Source organism: Toxorhynchites rutilus, chromosome 3, assembly GCF_029784135.1.
Source record: "Toxorhynchites rutilus septentrionalis strain SRP chromosome 3, ASM2978413v1, whole genome shotgun sequence".
In the NCBI taxonomy this organism is placed as follows: domain Eukaryota; kingdom Metazoa; phylum Arthropoda; class Insecta; order Diptera; family Culicidae; genus Toxorhynchites; species Toxorhynchites rutilus.
The window spans coordinates 253,022,412-253,038,891 of record NC_073746.1 but is presented as its reverse complement, the minus strand read 5'-3'; the positions used below and the strand labels follow the sequence as shown (position 1 = coordinate 253,038,891).

Here is a 16,480-nt window from a genome sequence, read left to right as displayed (position 1 = left end):
ATCTGAAATTTGGAACATACATTGATTTCTACTGGATTAGCTATTTTCTCAGAACCCCATCAATATGGTTATCAAATGAAAAGGCTTGACTAGTAGAACACAATTATTTATGAAAAATGCCCAAAAATGTATCAAAAGAAAGTTCTCGACTAGTAAAACATAGCAGATGATGAAAAATCCAATTTCAAGATGGCCGCAGTCCCCAAACAACTAAATACTTTTTGAATGGTTTCATACAGTTTGACCTGTTTCTATGTATGTTTGAATGTTTGTTGGGTTATCCCACATTAATTCAAAATTGGCCCCGTTCCTGTTGAATGATTGATCTGAAATTTGGAACATACATTAAATTCTACTGTCATTTTAAAACTGCGTATTCCATGATCTTGAAAAATTCAATTTGGCCGCCGCAAAAAATGGCTGAATGGCTTGATTTGGAGAATACATTACACTATGAACAACATAAATTCGAAAAGGTCGCCACAACAAAATGGTCGACTATGTATTTTTTGCAATCCCCTCAATATTGGTATCAAATGAAATGACTTGACTAATAGAATACAGTACAGGTCGGACTCAATTATATGTGATTTGATTATATACAATTTTGGACTCGATTATATTCAGTTTGAAAAATTTTTTTTTTTGATATTTCAAATATGACTTATTTCATGAAGAAATGTAACCTTTCAACGTTAAGGTGAAGTTTAAGTGGCTATTACATGTACAGTGGGGTAACAATGGTGATTTTTGAAGATTTTGCTTGAATTTTCACCAGGAATTGTTTATATCGATATTGCAGCCAAATTAAGAAAGATAGAAGTTGTGCGTCAAAGAACAAATTGTGGAGCGGTTAAAGAACTTCATTTTAATTGATAGAAACAATCTAGTTTAATATAAATTTTTAGGATAAAATTAATTATAACACATTAAAAATTATTAACTTTTAAGTGTTTCACTTCCAAAATGTTATTAAAACTCACTAATTTAGTTGTTCCACTACTATATCCTGTACTAAATTTTCTCATCTTTCAAATAATAGCATCAGAATCGTCTTCCGTAGCGTACTTTTTAATGTAGAGCCAGTATGAAGCAACAGAGTCCGAAACAAAGAAAAAATTCTATAACTCTGTCATTGTTGAAATTCGAACATATACGTAGGAGGATTCACCTCTATCACCTCCTGAGAGAATCTGGATAAATTATTTTTTTTCATGTGAGAAAGGTGTTTTCTGACTTCAAGGGGATGAATCAAAAATCAAAATCCCCTTTTATTTTCAAAAAATGAAAAATACATGCAAAAAAAACAAAGAAAAAAAATATTGTTTTGACTCGATTATCCGGAGGATTCGATTATCCGGAGTAAAAAAAAAAATCAATACTCCGGATAATCGATTCCGACCTGTACTAGGAAATTTATAGTAAAAGGAGATTGTAAACGGCCAATTAGAACGTTGAACGTTCGCTTATTGACAAAACAAAAAATCCATTCTGGGCGCGACGAAGTTTGCCGGGCCAGCTAGTATAAAATGAAAACGAAAGCAAAAAAAGTTTACCCAAATTTTCTTTTGCACCATTTTGTTGTGTACTACACCGTTCCTGTCACTTTGACGAATGTAAACATACAGTTGCATACAGGTCCCTGTTTGGAAGATAATCGAAGTTGGTGCTATTTTACTTGAAAATGCCCAAAAATCCACAAATGTCTCTCAGTGTCCTAAACTGATAACAGAACACCAAAATTGCTCAGAACACCAAATTGCTCATATCGTCCGACTGAGCAAAGATACGATTGCTAAAATAGTTCAAAGGTTTAAAAAGAGTGGATTTCTATACCAATAACGCAATCAGGACATCCATCAAAGACACTTTCTCAAATTGTCAGACTTTTTCTATGCGGTCCGTATTTATCGCACAAAGAAAGTTTTAAAGTGTGTACCGAATACGATTTTTTAAAGCTACTGGTAAAGTTTTCTACGATTTTTTTTGCGGTCCCTATCCCCCGCAACAAAAAAGGTTTGCCTGTATGACAATCAGAGAAAAACATTAAAAAACGGACGAAATAAGCACAAGATAACATTAAATGGGCAATTGATGACTGGAAGAAGGTAGCTTGGTGTGATGGGATACACAAATGGATGAATCAGTAATGGTCTGAAAAGTAAGTGCTCAAAACCAACAAGCAAACGTTAAGAAGATAAATAATTGCAACATCATAATTTGCCAAGTGAATCAACTATTTTTTTACTATTTCCACTGCTGAAAGAGTCATGGTTCGGAGCTTGATGGCATCTTGTGCCGTCATATTTAGAACTAGGATTCATTGACAGAATAATGACGAAAGAGGGGTATCTGGAGATATTGAAGCGAAAGCTTCCAGCAAATTTGCAAACTCTAAAGCTTGATCGTTGGTACATATTCCAGTAAGGATGAGATCTTTGGAACTCCGATACTTTGAAGCTAGTTTACGGGGAAAAAATGAGCAAATGGTCATCACTATCTCCTGACTTAAACCCAATAGAACATTTGTATTCTATTTTGAAAGTTAAGCTATATAATCCAAAAAGCCTTCAACAACCACGGTAAGTTATTGTAACTGAGTAAATCAATATCGCACCAAATATTACAGCAAAACTTGTTGAATCAATGCCACGGCGAAGTAAAGCCGTTCATGTCAAGAATGGTCACAAAAAATTATATATGCGGAATAAAGTGAATATGCTTTTTGCCTTATTTTCAACTTTTATTTCAATCATCTGACCTTTAAAAATTACCAAGGTTACTTTCATATCACATGACCAATAGTTTGAATTAAAAATTAAAAATAAGTCAATTCTCTGTACAGTTTTTCTCATAAAAGACGATTGTTGTTTATTTTCATCGAATTCTTTCTAAAAAAAGTTTAAATTCACTTTTTGTTTTCTAAGTAATTCAAACATGTGGAATCAGGGTGGACATTCGTTTAGCCACATCCTAAAATTTCTATAAAAGAAAATTTGTGCGGCAAAATTCGAGTCCAATCGGTAGCTAATATTTAGTATGTCCACCTCCATTTCGGATCACTTTGAAAACTCGATTTGGCATCTAGTCAGACAGCTTTTAAAGTGTTGCCATATTGATTATAGCCCAACACTCCTGAATTACTGCCTTGAGACTGGAAATGTTGTCAAATTGTCATCCGTTTGCATAGACCATCTCGGCCAAAATTCTCCATAGGTTCTCTATGGGATTGCAATCGACTGCCAGCAGGTTTTTCAAGAAGCGGAATGTCCTTCTCGGCAAACCATGCCTTCGATTGCTTGGAAACGTGGATCTATACATTATCCTGCTGAAAAAACGACATCCTCGGTAGCGTTATTCTCAATATGGCCAATCAAAACGTCCTCCAGTAATTGAAGATACTTTTCGGAGTTCATTCGGGTGAAAATGAAACAAATGAGAAGCTTGCTGTGATAGGAAACGGCTCCCCACACTGTCAAACTTCCGCCCCCAAAGTTTATTTATTTGACCTTTAAGACGCAAAGTAACTTTGGTGTTCCCATTTGTTGGTCGTTATATCCCATATTTCTGGCATTATTTAAAGAAATTCCGTACCACTTTCTCAGATAGACCAATTTTTGTTACGATCGAGCGATTAGAAAACTTTCGTTCACTGAATATCTTCATTATTTTCCGCCCCTCTTCCGTCAATAGAATACCTTTCACCATTCCTTTAAATTCTACGTAAATCACTAATCTGACCAACTTCTTACGTTGCACATCTAATATTTATCTTGTAAATTGAACATTCCCAAGTATTTTTTCAAAAAACACAGATAAAGGCTTGGTGATTATGCGAAAACTCGATTTTTATGCCCTGCGGCTAAACGTATGTCTCGGGAAAAAACGACGTTTGAATGTTTATATCCACCGATGCTGCCTTGTAAATATACTATCACTACAGCTAATAAGTATCCCGATAAAAAGAACATTCCTAGTTGTTTTGTAAGTGTTTCAAGTTTTTTTTCAAGTGCGGCTAAACGAATGTCTATCACTGTATAAGGCCATGGGTCACGTAAATGTCCCCAGAAAGTTAATGTTAAAGTTAGCTAAAATCCTGATCTAGCAATATATATGCAACTGCGTATACCTAGAGTTCGTTACAAATCAGAATATGAATTCGTCAAAAATCTGAATATGAATGCAAAAACCCCAACGCACCCTTTCGCCCAATCGAGAAGGAAGGGTGGCAAAGTGACGCGAGATACAAGACATTAGAAGAAAAATTCGTGATTTCTTCAAAATAAAATTGGAATTACTTTTATGATATTTTATACTGAAAATGCCAACAAAATATATTATTTCATTTCCACATTTTATTTCTATCGAAGCCACCCCGAAATAAAACAGATCTCATGTACAGATTCTAACCGAAGCCAGCTTTAATGTCATGTGATATTGTACAAAGCTATCGCGCTGAGTACCCGGGAGGCTTCCTGAATGATAATTTCATAGAAAAAAAACTAACGACGATTTACTGGTTCCCCACTCCACAAGCTATGGAGGTTGGGAGGTTGAACCTCAAGTGCGACGTTGAATGAGATGCGTCCACATATTCACGACCATGACGTCCACAGCATCCATCGTAATAACACATGCATTAGAAAACCGGTTGTTGAGCAAAGCGAAACGTGTTTTTCTTCTATAAGTGAGCTTCGCGATTAGTGTCATCAACAGGTATGATGAGTGCGATGAAGTAATAAAATGAACATTGATTTATGACCGGTAGTAAAGGAAATCAATAACGTGTTAAAGACACGCTGAATACGTACGTGGTTTCCGAATTTGAAGCGGCCAATTACATTCAACAGCAAATGTATACCATTATCATCGACAATATTACACACCTGAAAAAGAAAGAAGAAAGAATAGACATTAATACGTTTCCCATTCGCTGACCATAATACACAAACGTTAATTCAGCGATTAGCGCTCATAAATCACCTCATTTGTGAGGAGCGCAAGCTATTTGTACCGCCCGAGCTATCCTCTCGAAACGCAAGTATTGAAATTGATTACGCGCGTTCCATCATCCTAATCCACAAAAGAAGCTTTCTTGCCAACCATCAACGGTGGAAATCTTACGCTGCCGTATTTGTCAAATAATCCCGCGATTTATCTCAAGGACGGGGAGCAGCGACGGCAGCACATCGCCCCTAATGCTGATGACGAACCAAAAGTTCGCCGACGTTTGTACGTGCAAAGCATAGCTATAACCAAGTCAAATACATGCCCCATACGCGTGATTCGTGATGGGGCTCTCCGGCGTGGTGAATTGCGTTGGATAAAAGCTAGATCATTTATCGTGTAACAAATCTGTTTCAATGAATTTGCGGACAAATTGTCTCGTGTGTCAGCACGATGTACCACATCAATCAGTTGGGAGATTCGCATTTGAAATTGAATTCCGAAGTTGACCAAATATACCAAAGCCGATGTGATCGCTTAACCGCAAGATAATGAACTCCCATACTTACATAATTTTGGTTGTGCTAACGTAATGACATTGATCACTATTCACTCACGAGACGCGACACGGAACTAGGACACAACACTTATAATCCTTACAAACATTAAAAGGGTCGGAGTCGGACACCGTCCAGTAGATGGGCAACATCGAGCCCGAAGCCGGTCGACGAAAAAGGTAATTTTAACCCTTTTAATGTTTGTAAGGACTATAAGTGTTGTGTCCTAGTTCCGTGTCGCGTCTCGTGAGTGAATAGTGAACTCCCATACTGTTTGGAATATTTCTAGAACCGCACTGAACTACCAACTACGTAAGAACCATTTGTTTTATTTAAAAGTACTATGTTTCCAAATTAGATAAATCATGTTTGCTGCGGATTGACGGATAACATATGTCAAAGGTTTGTTTGCAAGATTGAATTGTGCTCTTGAAAGTAAGTTAGTGGTGGCTGAGAGCAGCCAGCCGACCGGAAAAAGGTAAATTGGTGAAAGTTTAAAAACTGCAATGCAAAAACGCATCAACCTCATTTGTAAACGCAAACAAAAAATATTACAAACAATAACTTGTGAATGATTTACCATGATTGATGAATTTTCTTCATTTTCTTCAGTCAATAGAACAGAAAAAAAACTTATTAATAATCAACACATTTCCATCGTTTGCAAGATAAGCCAAAACTTATCTCATATAACAGTTTGAGTCTCTGAGGAAGGATATTCTGGTGTGATTATGTGTTATTGAATTTTATCGAATTTTATCCTATTTGCTATACTACAATGCAATTATTTTATGTAATCCGCTTGTTTATCACTCTGGAAATTATTCAACAATTAACGAAAATTTCAAATCAACTTTTTAGTTGCATTTTTTGATAGTCCTGAAAAGAGCCGATTATTTGCACGCTTGATCGATAGTGGAATAGAAATTGCAAATTACATATTTCATTCTTTCGCCAGGTGTGATTGTGGATGCAGTGCAGGCAAATCAGGGGCTTTCACTGAGCGATGCGCACATTAGCAAAAAACCAATTCAAAAAAAGTTTTTTTTAACTAGAAGAACTTAACAACCGGCTTGCTAGCAGTGTACAAATACAAAATGGAAAAGGAACCTTTTGTTTTATATTGTTCGGATTTCTTCGGAAGGATCTATTTCCAACCATTTGATGCAAAATTTTATTATTATTAAGGGGGACCCCTGTCTGAAAGACGAGAAAATAATGAATTTTCGTGGATTTATTTCGGATGTTAAGAATAAAGTGAAGTGTTCGTGTATTTTAGTTATTGTTTGTAGGTGTATTTTCCATTTTTTGAGTGCACGAATATTGATTATGACGCTGTCGACAGCTGGATGCGTAGATACTGTCTGAAAATCGGTACCTTCCTGGTGGTATCGGTTCTGAAGCAACGGGGTGTTGTAGAACAAATTTCAATGAATATTTTGAAAATTTAAGACAATACCTAAAGCGTTACATAGGGGTATTTGAAAATTCGAAAAGTTGCCAAAACGGCGGCCATTTTTGTTAAAAATTAGATATTTTTCATGAAAATCCCTAAATAGCGATTTTTAAAAAATCGAAGAAATGAGGTATCAAAAAAACAGGAAGTGGGTTATATCTATGGTATAACCGCAAGGGTGACGTAGGACTATCGTTGATTTAGAGATCATTTGTATGAAGTTGAATCTGAATTCATTCTGAATGAATGAATATTTGGAGAACTTCGAAAACGAGAGCGTTACGTTGGAGGCACAAGGTTTTATGCATCCAATATTGGATACGGAAATATCCTACTGATGGGGAAGAATAATCTTCAGAAGCTATCCTGTTGATTGCAATTGATTGAAAAACCACAAAACCAAATGTATTTGGTCACAGTGTTACATGGATAGAAAACATTCAATTAAACTCTTTCACATGAATATATTTTGAAAATTCCCAAAGGAACTGGCAGATTATTTTCAGTAACGATTAGATATTTCCACATTTTCCTCGATACTGGAAGCCCACCAGTGGTTAATGCCAACTCGATAACCACCTGTTAATAGCACTTGATTGAAACATATTTGGTCACAGTGTTACATGGATAGAAAACATTCAATTAAACTCTTTCACATGAATATATTTTGAAAATTCCCAGAGGAACTGGCAGATTATTTTCAGTAACGATTAGTTATTTCTAGAGATGTGCCATCCGCTCATGAGCTGTTCCGAAGAATCGACTCTTTGAAGTGAGTTGACGCGGAACAGCTCGCAAAAAAAATCGAACAGCTCTTCAGCTCACTTTGATGATGATGAAGGAGAGAAAAGAGCTGTAGAATTGAAGAGAGTGTGTGAGCTGTAAGATTCAAATGAACTGACCGTCTCTCGCTCTTCGTGTTAAGACATCAGTTTAGTTTCATTTGTCCCTCGTCTTTTCAACTGTTATATTCGCGTTGACGGCATTGAGCTTTGTTTACCAGCCAAAAATAATAATTGGCTCTCAGGCAGAATGAACACGTTTTTAAAATTCAAATTATTAATGAAAATTAACTTCTGTGTATCAAATGAGTATTCTATTTCAATGAAAAACACTTTGTTTGCAGGCGGTGCAAAAATCTCATAAGATTTTTTTTTTTTTTGAAGAAAACTTTCTATTGTAATGTAAAGCCTCAGTAAAAATGTCGGAAATGTTGTACTCGCCGAGTCTTTTGTAAATAATAGTCTGGAATACGTGTTTCAAGTAATTAATAATATGGTGTGAAAAATTTCATTTGAATTTTAACATTTTCAAACTGGCTTCGTGGCTATCGAGTTTGGGACCCAAATTGAAAGTCGGCACTGACAACTGAGCTGAAGAGCTGTTCATAAAGAACAGCTCATTTAGATGAGCTGATATGATCAGAGCTGTTCATCATGATGAGCTGATTTGCACACCTCTAGTTATTTCCACATTTTCCTCGATACTGGAAGCCCACCAGTGGTTAATACCAACTCGATAACCACCTGTTAATAGCACTTGATTGAAACATATTTGGTCACAGTGTTACATGGATAGAAAACATTCAATTAAACTCTTTCACATGAATATATTTTGAAAATTCCCAAAGGAACTGGCAGATTATTCTCCAGCAATGATTAGATCTTTCCGGAACTTTCTCGATGCTGAATGGCATCCTAACGGAAATAGTTCTGCGCGTGTATGTGTCGATCCTTCGCCGTCCACCTCCTCCAGCACGTTAGGCAACGATGTTGTCTTGTCGATGTCCTCACGAAAAATGAATGTGTCTCACCACCAGAATATCGCTTAAGTATGCTTTTTGTGTGTGATTGAATCGAGAGAAGGTGTGGTTTACGATGGCAATTTGGAAGGCAAACTAGAGGGGAATGAACTCTCTGAGCTCGGAACTTTCGGCGACTGAGCAATAATCGATTGCGGGCGCATACAATATTGGATACGGAAATATCCTACTGATGGGGAAGAATAATCTTCTGAAGCTATCCTGTTAATTGCGATTGATTGAAAAACCACAAAACCAAATGTATTTGGTCACAGTGTTACATGGATAGAAAACATTCAATTAAACTCTTTCACATAAATATATTTTGAAAATTCCCAAAGGAACTGGCAGATTATTTTCAGTAACGATTAGATATTTCCACATTTTCCTCGATACTGGAAGCCTACCAGTGGTTAATGCCAACTCGATAACCACCTGTTAATAGCACTTGATTGAAACATATTTGGTCACAGTGTAACATGGATAGAAAACATTCAATTAAACTCTTTCACATGAATATATTTTGAAAATTCCCAGAGGAACTGGCAGATTATTTTCAGTAACGATTAGATATTTCCACATTTTCCTCGATACTGGAAGCCCACCAGTGGTTAATGCCAACTCTATAACCACCTGTTAATAGCACTTGATTGAAACATATTTGGTCACAGTGTAACATGGATAGAAAACATTCAATTAAACTCTTTCACATGAATATATTTTGAAAATTCCCAAAGGAACTGGCAGATTATTTTCAGTAACGATTAGATATTTCCACATTTTCCTCGATACTGGAAGCCCACCAGTGGTTAATGCCAACTCGATAACCACCTGTTAATAGCACTTGATTGAAACATATTTGGTCACAGTGTTACATGGATAGAAAACATTCAATTAAACTCTTTCACATGAATATATTTTGAAAATTCCCAGAGGAACTGGCAGATTATTTTCAGTAACGATTAGATATTTCCACATTTTCCTCGATACTGGAAGCCTACCAGTGGTTAATGCCAACTCGATAACCACCTGTTAATAGCACTTGATTGAAACATATTTGGTCACAGTGTTACATGGATAGAAAACATTCAATTAAACTCTTTCACATGAATATATTTTGAAAATTCCCAAAGGAACTGGCAGATTATTTTCAGTAACGATTAGATATTTCCACATTTTCCTCGATACTGGAAGCCCACCAGTGGTTAATGCCAACTCGATAACCACCTGTTAATAGCACTTGATTGAAACATATTTGGTCACAGTGTTACATGGATAGAAAACATTCAATTAAACTCTTTCACATGAATATATTTTGAAAATTCCCAAAGGAACTGGCAGATTATTTTCAGTAACGATTAGATATTTCCACATTTTCCTCGATACTGGAAGCCCACCAGTGGTTAATGCCAACTCTATAACCACCTGTTAATAGCACTTGATTGAAACATATTTGGTCACAGTGTAACATGGATAGAAAACATTCAATTAAACTCTTTCACATGAATATATTTTGAAAATTCCCAAAGGAACTGGCAGATTATTTTCAGTAACGATTAGATATTTCCACATTTTCCTCGATACTGGAAGCCCACCAGTGGTTAATGCCAACTCGATAACCACCTGTTAATAGCACTTGATTGAAACATATTTGGTCACAGTGTTACATGGATAGAAAACATTCAATTAAACTCTTTCACATGAATATATTTTGAAAATTCCCAAAGGAACTGGCAGATTATTTTCAGTAACGATTAGATATTTCCACATTTTCCTCGATACTGGAAGCCCACCAGTGGTTAATGCCAACTCTATAACCACCTGTTAATAGCACTTGATTGAAACATATTTGGTCACAGTGTAACATGGATAGAAAACATTCAATTAAACTCTTTCACATGAATATATTTTGAAAATTCCCAAAGGAACTGGCAGATTATTTTCAGTAACGATTAGATATTTCCACATTTTCCTCGATACTGGAAGCCCACCAGTGGTTAATGCCAACTCGATAACCACCTGTTAATAGCACTTGATTGAAACATATTTGGTCACAGTGTTACATGGATAGAAAACATTCAATTAAACTCTTTCACATGAATATATTTTGAAAATTCCCAGAGGAACTGGCAGATTATTTTCAGTAACGATTAGATATTTCCACATTTTCCTCGATACTGGAAGCCTACCAGTGGTTAATGCCAACTCGATAACCACCTGTTAATAGCACTTGATTGAAACATATTTGGTCACAGTGTTACATGGATAGAAAACATTCAATTAAACTCTTTCACATGAATATATTTTGAAAATTCCCAAAGGAACTGGCAGATTATTTTCAGTAACGATTAGATATTTCCACATTTTCCTCGATACTGGAAGCCCACCAGTGGTTAATGCCAACTCGATAACCACCTGTTAATAGCACTTGATTGAAACATATTTGGTCACAGTGTTACATGGATAGAAAACATTCAATTAAACTCTTTCACATGAATATATTTTGAAAATTCCCAAAGGAACTGGCAGATTATTTTCAGTAACGATTAGATATTTCCACATTTTCCTCGATACTGGAAGCCTACCAGTGGTTAATGCCAACTCGATAACCACCTGTTAATAGCACTTGATTGAAACATATTTGGTCACAGTGTTACATGGATAGAAAACATTCAATTAAACTCTTTCACATGAATATATTTTGAAAATTCCCAGAGGAACTGGCAGATTATTTTCAGTAACGATTAGATATTTCCACATTTTCCTCGATACTGGAAGCCTACCAGTGGTTAATGCCAACTCGATAACCACCTGTTAATAGCACTTGATTGAAACATATTTGGTCACAGTGTAACATGGATAGAAAACATTCAATTAAACTCTTTCACATGAATATATTTTGAAAATCCCCAGAGGAACTGGCAGATTATTTTCAGTAACGATTAGTTATTTCCACATTTTCCTCGATACTGGAAGCCCACCAGTGGTTAATACCAACTCGATAACCACCTGTTAATAGCACTTGAATGAAACATATTTGGTCACAGTGTTACATGGATAGAAAACATTCAATTAAACTCTTTCACATGAATATATTTTGAAAATTCCCAAAGGAACTGGCAGATTATTTTCAGTAACGATTAGATATTTCCACATTTTCCTCGATACTGGAAGCCTACCAGTGGTTAATGCCAACTCGATAACCACCTGTTAATAGCACTTGATTGAAACATATTTGGTCACAGTGTAACATGGATAGAAAACATTCAATTAAACTCTTTCACATGAATATATTTTGAAAATCCCCAGAGGAACTGGCAGATTATTTTCAGTAACGATTAGTTATTTCCACATTTTCCTCGATACTGGAAGCCCACCAGTGGTTAATACCAACTCGATAACCACCTGTTAATAGCACTTGAATGAAACATATTTGGTCACAGTGTTACATGGATAGAAAACATTCAATTAAACTCTTTCACATGAATATATTTTGAAAATTCCCAAAGGAACTGGCAGATTATTTTCCAGCAATGATTAGATCTTCCCGGAACTTTCTCGATGCTGAATGGCATCCTAACGGAAAGAGTTCTGCGCGTGTATGTGTCGATCCTTCGCCGTCCACCTCCTCCAGCACGTTAGGCAACGATGTTGTCTTGTCGATGTCCTCACGAAAAATGAATGTGTCTCACCACCAGAATATCGCTTAAGTATGCTTTCTGTGTGTGATTGAATCGAGAGAAGGTGTGGTTTACGATGGCAATTTGGAAGGCAAACTAGAGGGGAATGAACTCTCTGAGCTCGGAACTTTCGGCGAATGAGCAATAATCGATTGCGGGCGCATACAATATTGGATACGGAAATATCCTACTGATGGGGAAGAATAATTTTCTGAAGCTATCCTGTTAATTGCGATTGATTGAAAAACCACAAAACCAAATGTATTTGGTCACAGTGTTACATGGATAGAAAACATTCAATTAAACTCTTTCACATGAATATATTTTGAAAATTCCCAAAGGAACTGGCAGATTATTTTCAGTAACGATTAGATATTTCCACATTTTCCTCGATACTGGAAGCCCACCAGTGGTTAATGCCAACTCGATAACCACCTGTTAATAGCACTTGATTGAAACATATTTGGTCACAGTGTTACATGGATAGAAAACATTCAATTAAACTCTTTCACATGAATATATTTTGAAAATTCCCAAAGGAACTGGCAGATTATTTTCAGTAACGATTAGATATTTCCACATTTTCCTCGATACTGGAAGCCCACCAGTGGTTAATGCCAACTCTATAACCACCTGTTAATAGCACTTGATTGAAACATATTTGGTCACAGTGTTACATGGATAGAAAACATTCAATTAAACTCTTTCACATGAATATATTTTGAAAATTCCCAAAGGAACTGGCAGATTATTTTCAGTAACGATTAGATATTTCCACATTTTCCTCGATACTGGAAGCCCACCAGTGGTTAATGCCAACTCGATAACCACCTGTTAATAGCACTTGATTGAAACATATTTGGTCACAGTGTTACATGGATAGAAAACATTCAATTAAACTCTTTCACATGAATATATTTTGAAAATTCCCAAAGGAACTGGCAGATTATTTTCAGTAACGATTAGATATTTCCACATTTTCCTCGATACTGGAAGCCCACCAGTGGTTAATGCCAACTCTATAACCACCTGTTAATAGCACTTGATTGAAACATATTTGGTCACAGTGTAACATGGATAGAAAACATTCAATTAAACTCTTTCACATGAATATATTTTGAAAATTCCCAAAGGAACTGGCAGATTATTTTCAGTAACGATTAGATATTTCCACATTTTCCTCGATACTGGAAGCCCACCAGTGGTTAATGCCAACTCGATAACCACCTGTTAATAGCACTTGATTGAAACATATTTGGTCACAGTGTTACATGGATAGAAAACATTCAATTAAACTCTTTCACATGAATATATTTTGAAAATTCCCAAAGGAACTGGCAGATTATTTTCAGTAACGATTAGATATTTCCACATTTTCCTCGATACTGGAAGCCCACCAGTGGTTAATGCCAACTCTATAACCACCTGTTAATAGCACTTGATTGAAACATATTTGGTCACAGTGTAACATGGATAGAAAACATTCAATTAAACTCTTTCACATGAATATATTTTGAAAATTCCCAAAGGAACTGGCAGATTATTTTCAGTAACGATTAGATATTTCCACATTTTCCTCGATACTGGAAGCCCACCAGTGGTTAATGCCAACTCGATAACCACCTGTTAATAGCACTTGATTGAAACATATTTGGTCACAGTGTTACATGGATAGAAAACATTCAATTAAACTCTTTCACATGAATATATTTTGAAAATTCCCAGAGGAACTGGCAGATTATTTTCAGTAACGATTAGATATTTCCACATTTTCCTCGATACTGGAAGCCTACCAGTGGTTAATGCCAACTCGATAACCACCTGTTAATAGCACTTGATTGAAACATATTTGGTCACAGTGTTACATGGATAGAAAACATTCAATTAAACTCTTTCACATGAATATATTTTGAAAATTCCCAAAGGAACTGGCAGATTATTTTCAGTAACGATTAGATATTTCCACATTTTCCTCGATACTGGAAGCCCACCAGTGGTTAATGCCAACTCGATAACCACCTGTTAATAGCACTTGATTGAAACATATTTGGTCACAGTGTTACATGGATAGAAAACATTCAATTAAACTCTTTCACATGAATATATTTTGAAAATTCCCAAAGGAACTGGCAGATTATTTTCAGTAACGATTAGATATTTCCACATTTTCCTCGATACTGGAAGCCTACCAGTGGTTAATGCCAACTCGATAACCACCTGTTAATAGCACTTGATTGAAACATATTTGGTCACAGTGTTACATGGATAGAAAACATTCAATTAAACTCTTTCACATGAATATATTTTGAAAATTCCCAGAGGAACTGGCAGATTATTTTCAGTAACGATTAGATATTTCCACATTTTCCTCGATACTGGAAGCCTACCAGTGGTTAATGCCAACTCGATAACCACCTGTTAATAGCACTTGATTGAAACATATTTGGTCACAGTGTAACATGGATAGAAAACATTCAATTAAACTCTTTCACATGAATATATTTTGAAAATCCCCAGAGGAACTGGCAGATTATTTTCAGTAACGATTAGTTATTTCCACATTTTCCTCGATACTGGAAGCCCACCAGTGGTTAATACCAACTCGATAACCACCTGTTAATAGCACTTGAATGAAACATATTTGGTCACAGTGTTACATGGATAGAAAACATTCAATTAAACTCTTTCACATGAATATATTTTGAAAATTCCCAAAGGAACTGGCAGATTATTTTCAGTAACGATTAGATATTTCCACATTTTCCTCGATACTGGAAGCCTACCAGTGGTTAATGCCAACTCGATAACCACCTGTTAATAGCACTTGATTGAAACATATTTGGTCACAGTGTAACATGGATAGAAAACATTCAATTAAACTCTTTCACATGAATATATTTTGAAAATCCCCAGAGGAACTGGCAGATTATTTTCAGTAACGATTAGTTATTTCCACATTTTCCTCGATACTGGAAGCCCACCAGTGGTTAATACCAACTCGATAACCACCTGTTAATAGCACTTGAATGAAACATATTTGGTCACAGTGTTACATGGATAGAAAACATTCAATTAAACTCTTTCACATGAATATATTTTGAAAATTCCCAAAGGAACTGGCAGATTATTTTCCAGCAATGATTAGATCTTCCCGGAACTTTCTCGATGCTGAATGGCATCCTAACGGAAAGAGTTCTGCGCGTGTATGTGTCGATCCTTCGCCGTCCACCTCCTCCAGCACGTTAGGCAACGATGTTGTCTTGTCGATGTCCTCACGAAAAATGAATGTGTCTCACCACCAGAATATCGCTTAAGTATGCTTTCTGTGTGTGATTGAATCGAGAGAAGGTGTGGTTTACGATGGCAATTTGGAAGGCAAACTAGAGGGGAATGAACTCTCTGAGCTCGGAACTTTCGGCGAATGAGCAATAATCGATTGCGGGCGCATACAATATTGGATACGGAAATATCCTACTGATGGGGAAGAATAATTTTCTGAAGCTATCCTGTTAATTGCGATTGATTGAAAAACCACAAAACCAAATGTATTTGGTCACAGTGTTACATGGATAGAAAACATTCAATTAAACTCTTTCACATGAATATATTTTGAAAATTCCCAAAGGAACTGGCAGATTATTTTCAGTAACGATTAGATATTTCCACATTTTCCTCGATACTGGAAGCCCACCAGTGGTTAATGCCAACTCGATAACCACCTGTTAATAGCCGCGCGTGTATGTGTGTGTAGCGATGTCTTCCCAGGGAACCGTTTGTGGCATCACTCTCCTCCTGATAGATTCCCTTCTGGCCTAGGGTGCACAAACAGGCTCTTGGTGACACCGTTCATCCGCGCTTTCATGATAAATAAAGAGCTTCACCGCAACAGCGACAACATGCTCCAATCGCTGTTCAATTAGAACTGAGTGGATTTCCGAGCGCCGCTCGCTTATATACCGATTGGTGATTTCAATAGCCTGTTTTGAAAGCAATTTTAAGACTATTGAAACAAGTTTTTGGATCAAAAAGTAACAAGTAT

The 16,480-nt window shown here is 36.2% G+C and overlaps 1 protein-coding gene across 8 annotated transcripts in view; it reads right to left on the bottom strand.

The window, feature by feature from the left end:
* LOC129780319 (calcium/calmodulin-dependent protein kinase kinase 1) overlaps positions 1 to 16,480 on the bottom strand; it is a 289,361-nt gene that overhangs the window by 143,096 nt on the left and 129,785 nt on the right. For 3 of the 8 annotated variants that reach the window (XM_055788443.1, XM_055788444.1, XM_055788445.1), the window contains one exon: positions 4,812 to 4,886. The exons of the other annotated variants lie outside the window; for them this stretch is intronic. The gene's annotated coding sequence lies outside the window, so the exon portion shown is untranslated. The remainder of the gene's footprint in view (positions 1 to 4,811; positions 4,887 to 16,480) is intronic. 8 annotated transcript variants of the gene reach the window in all.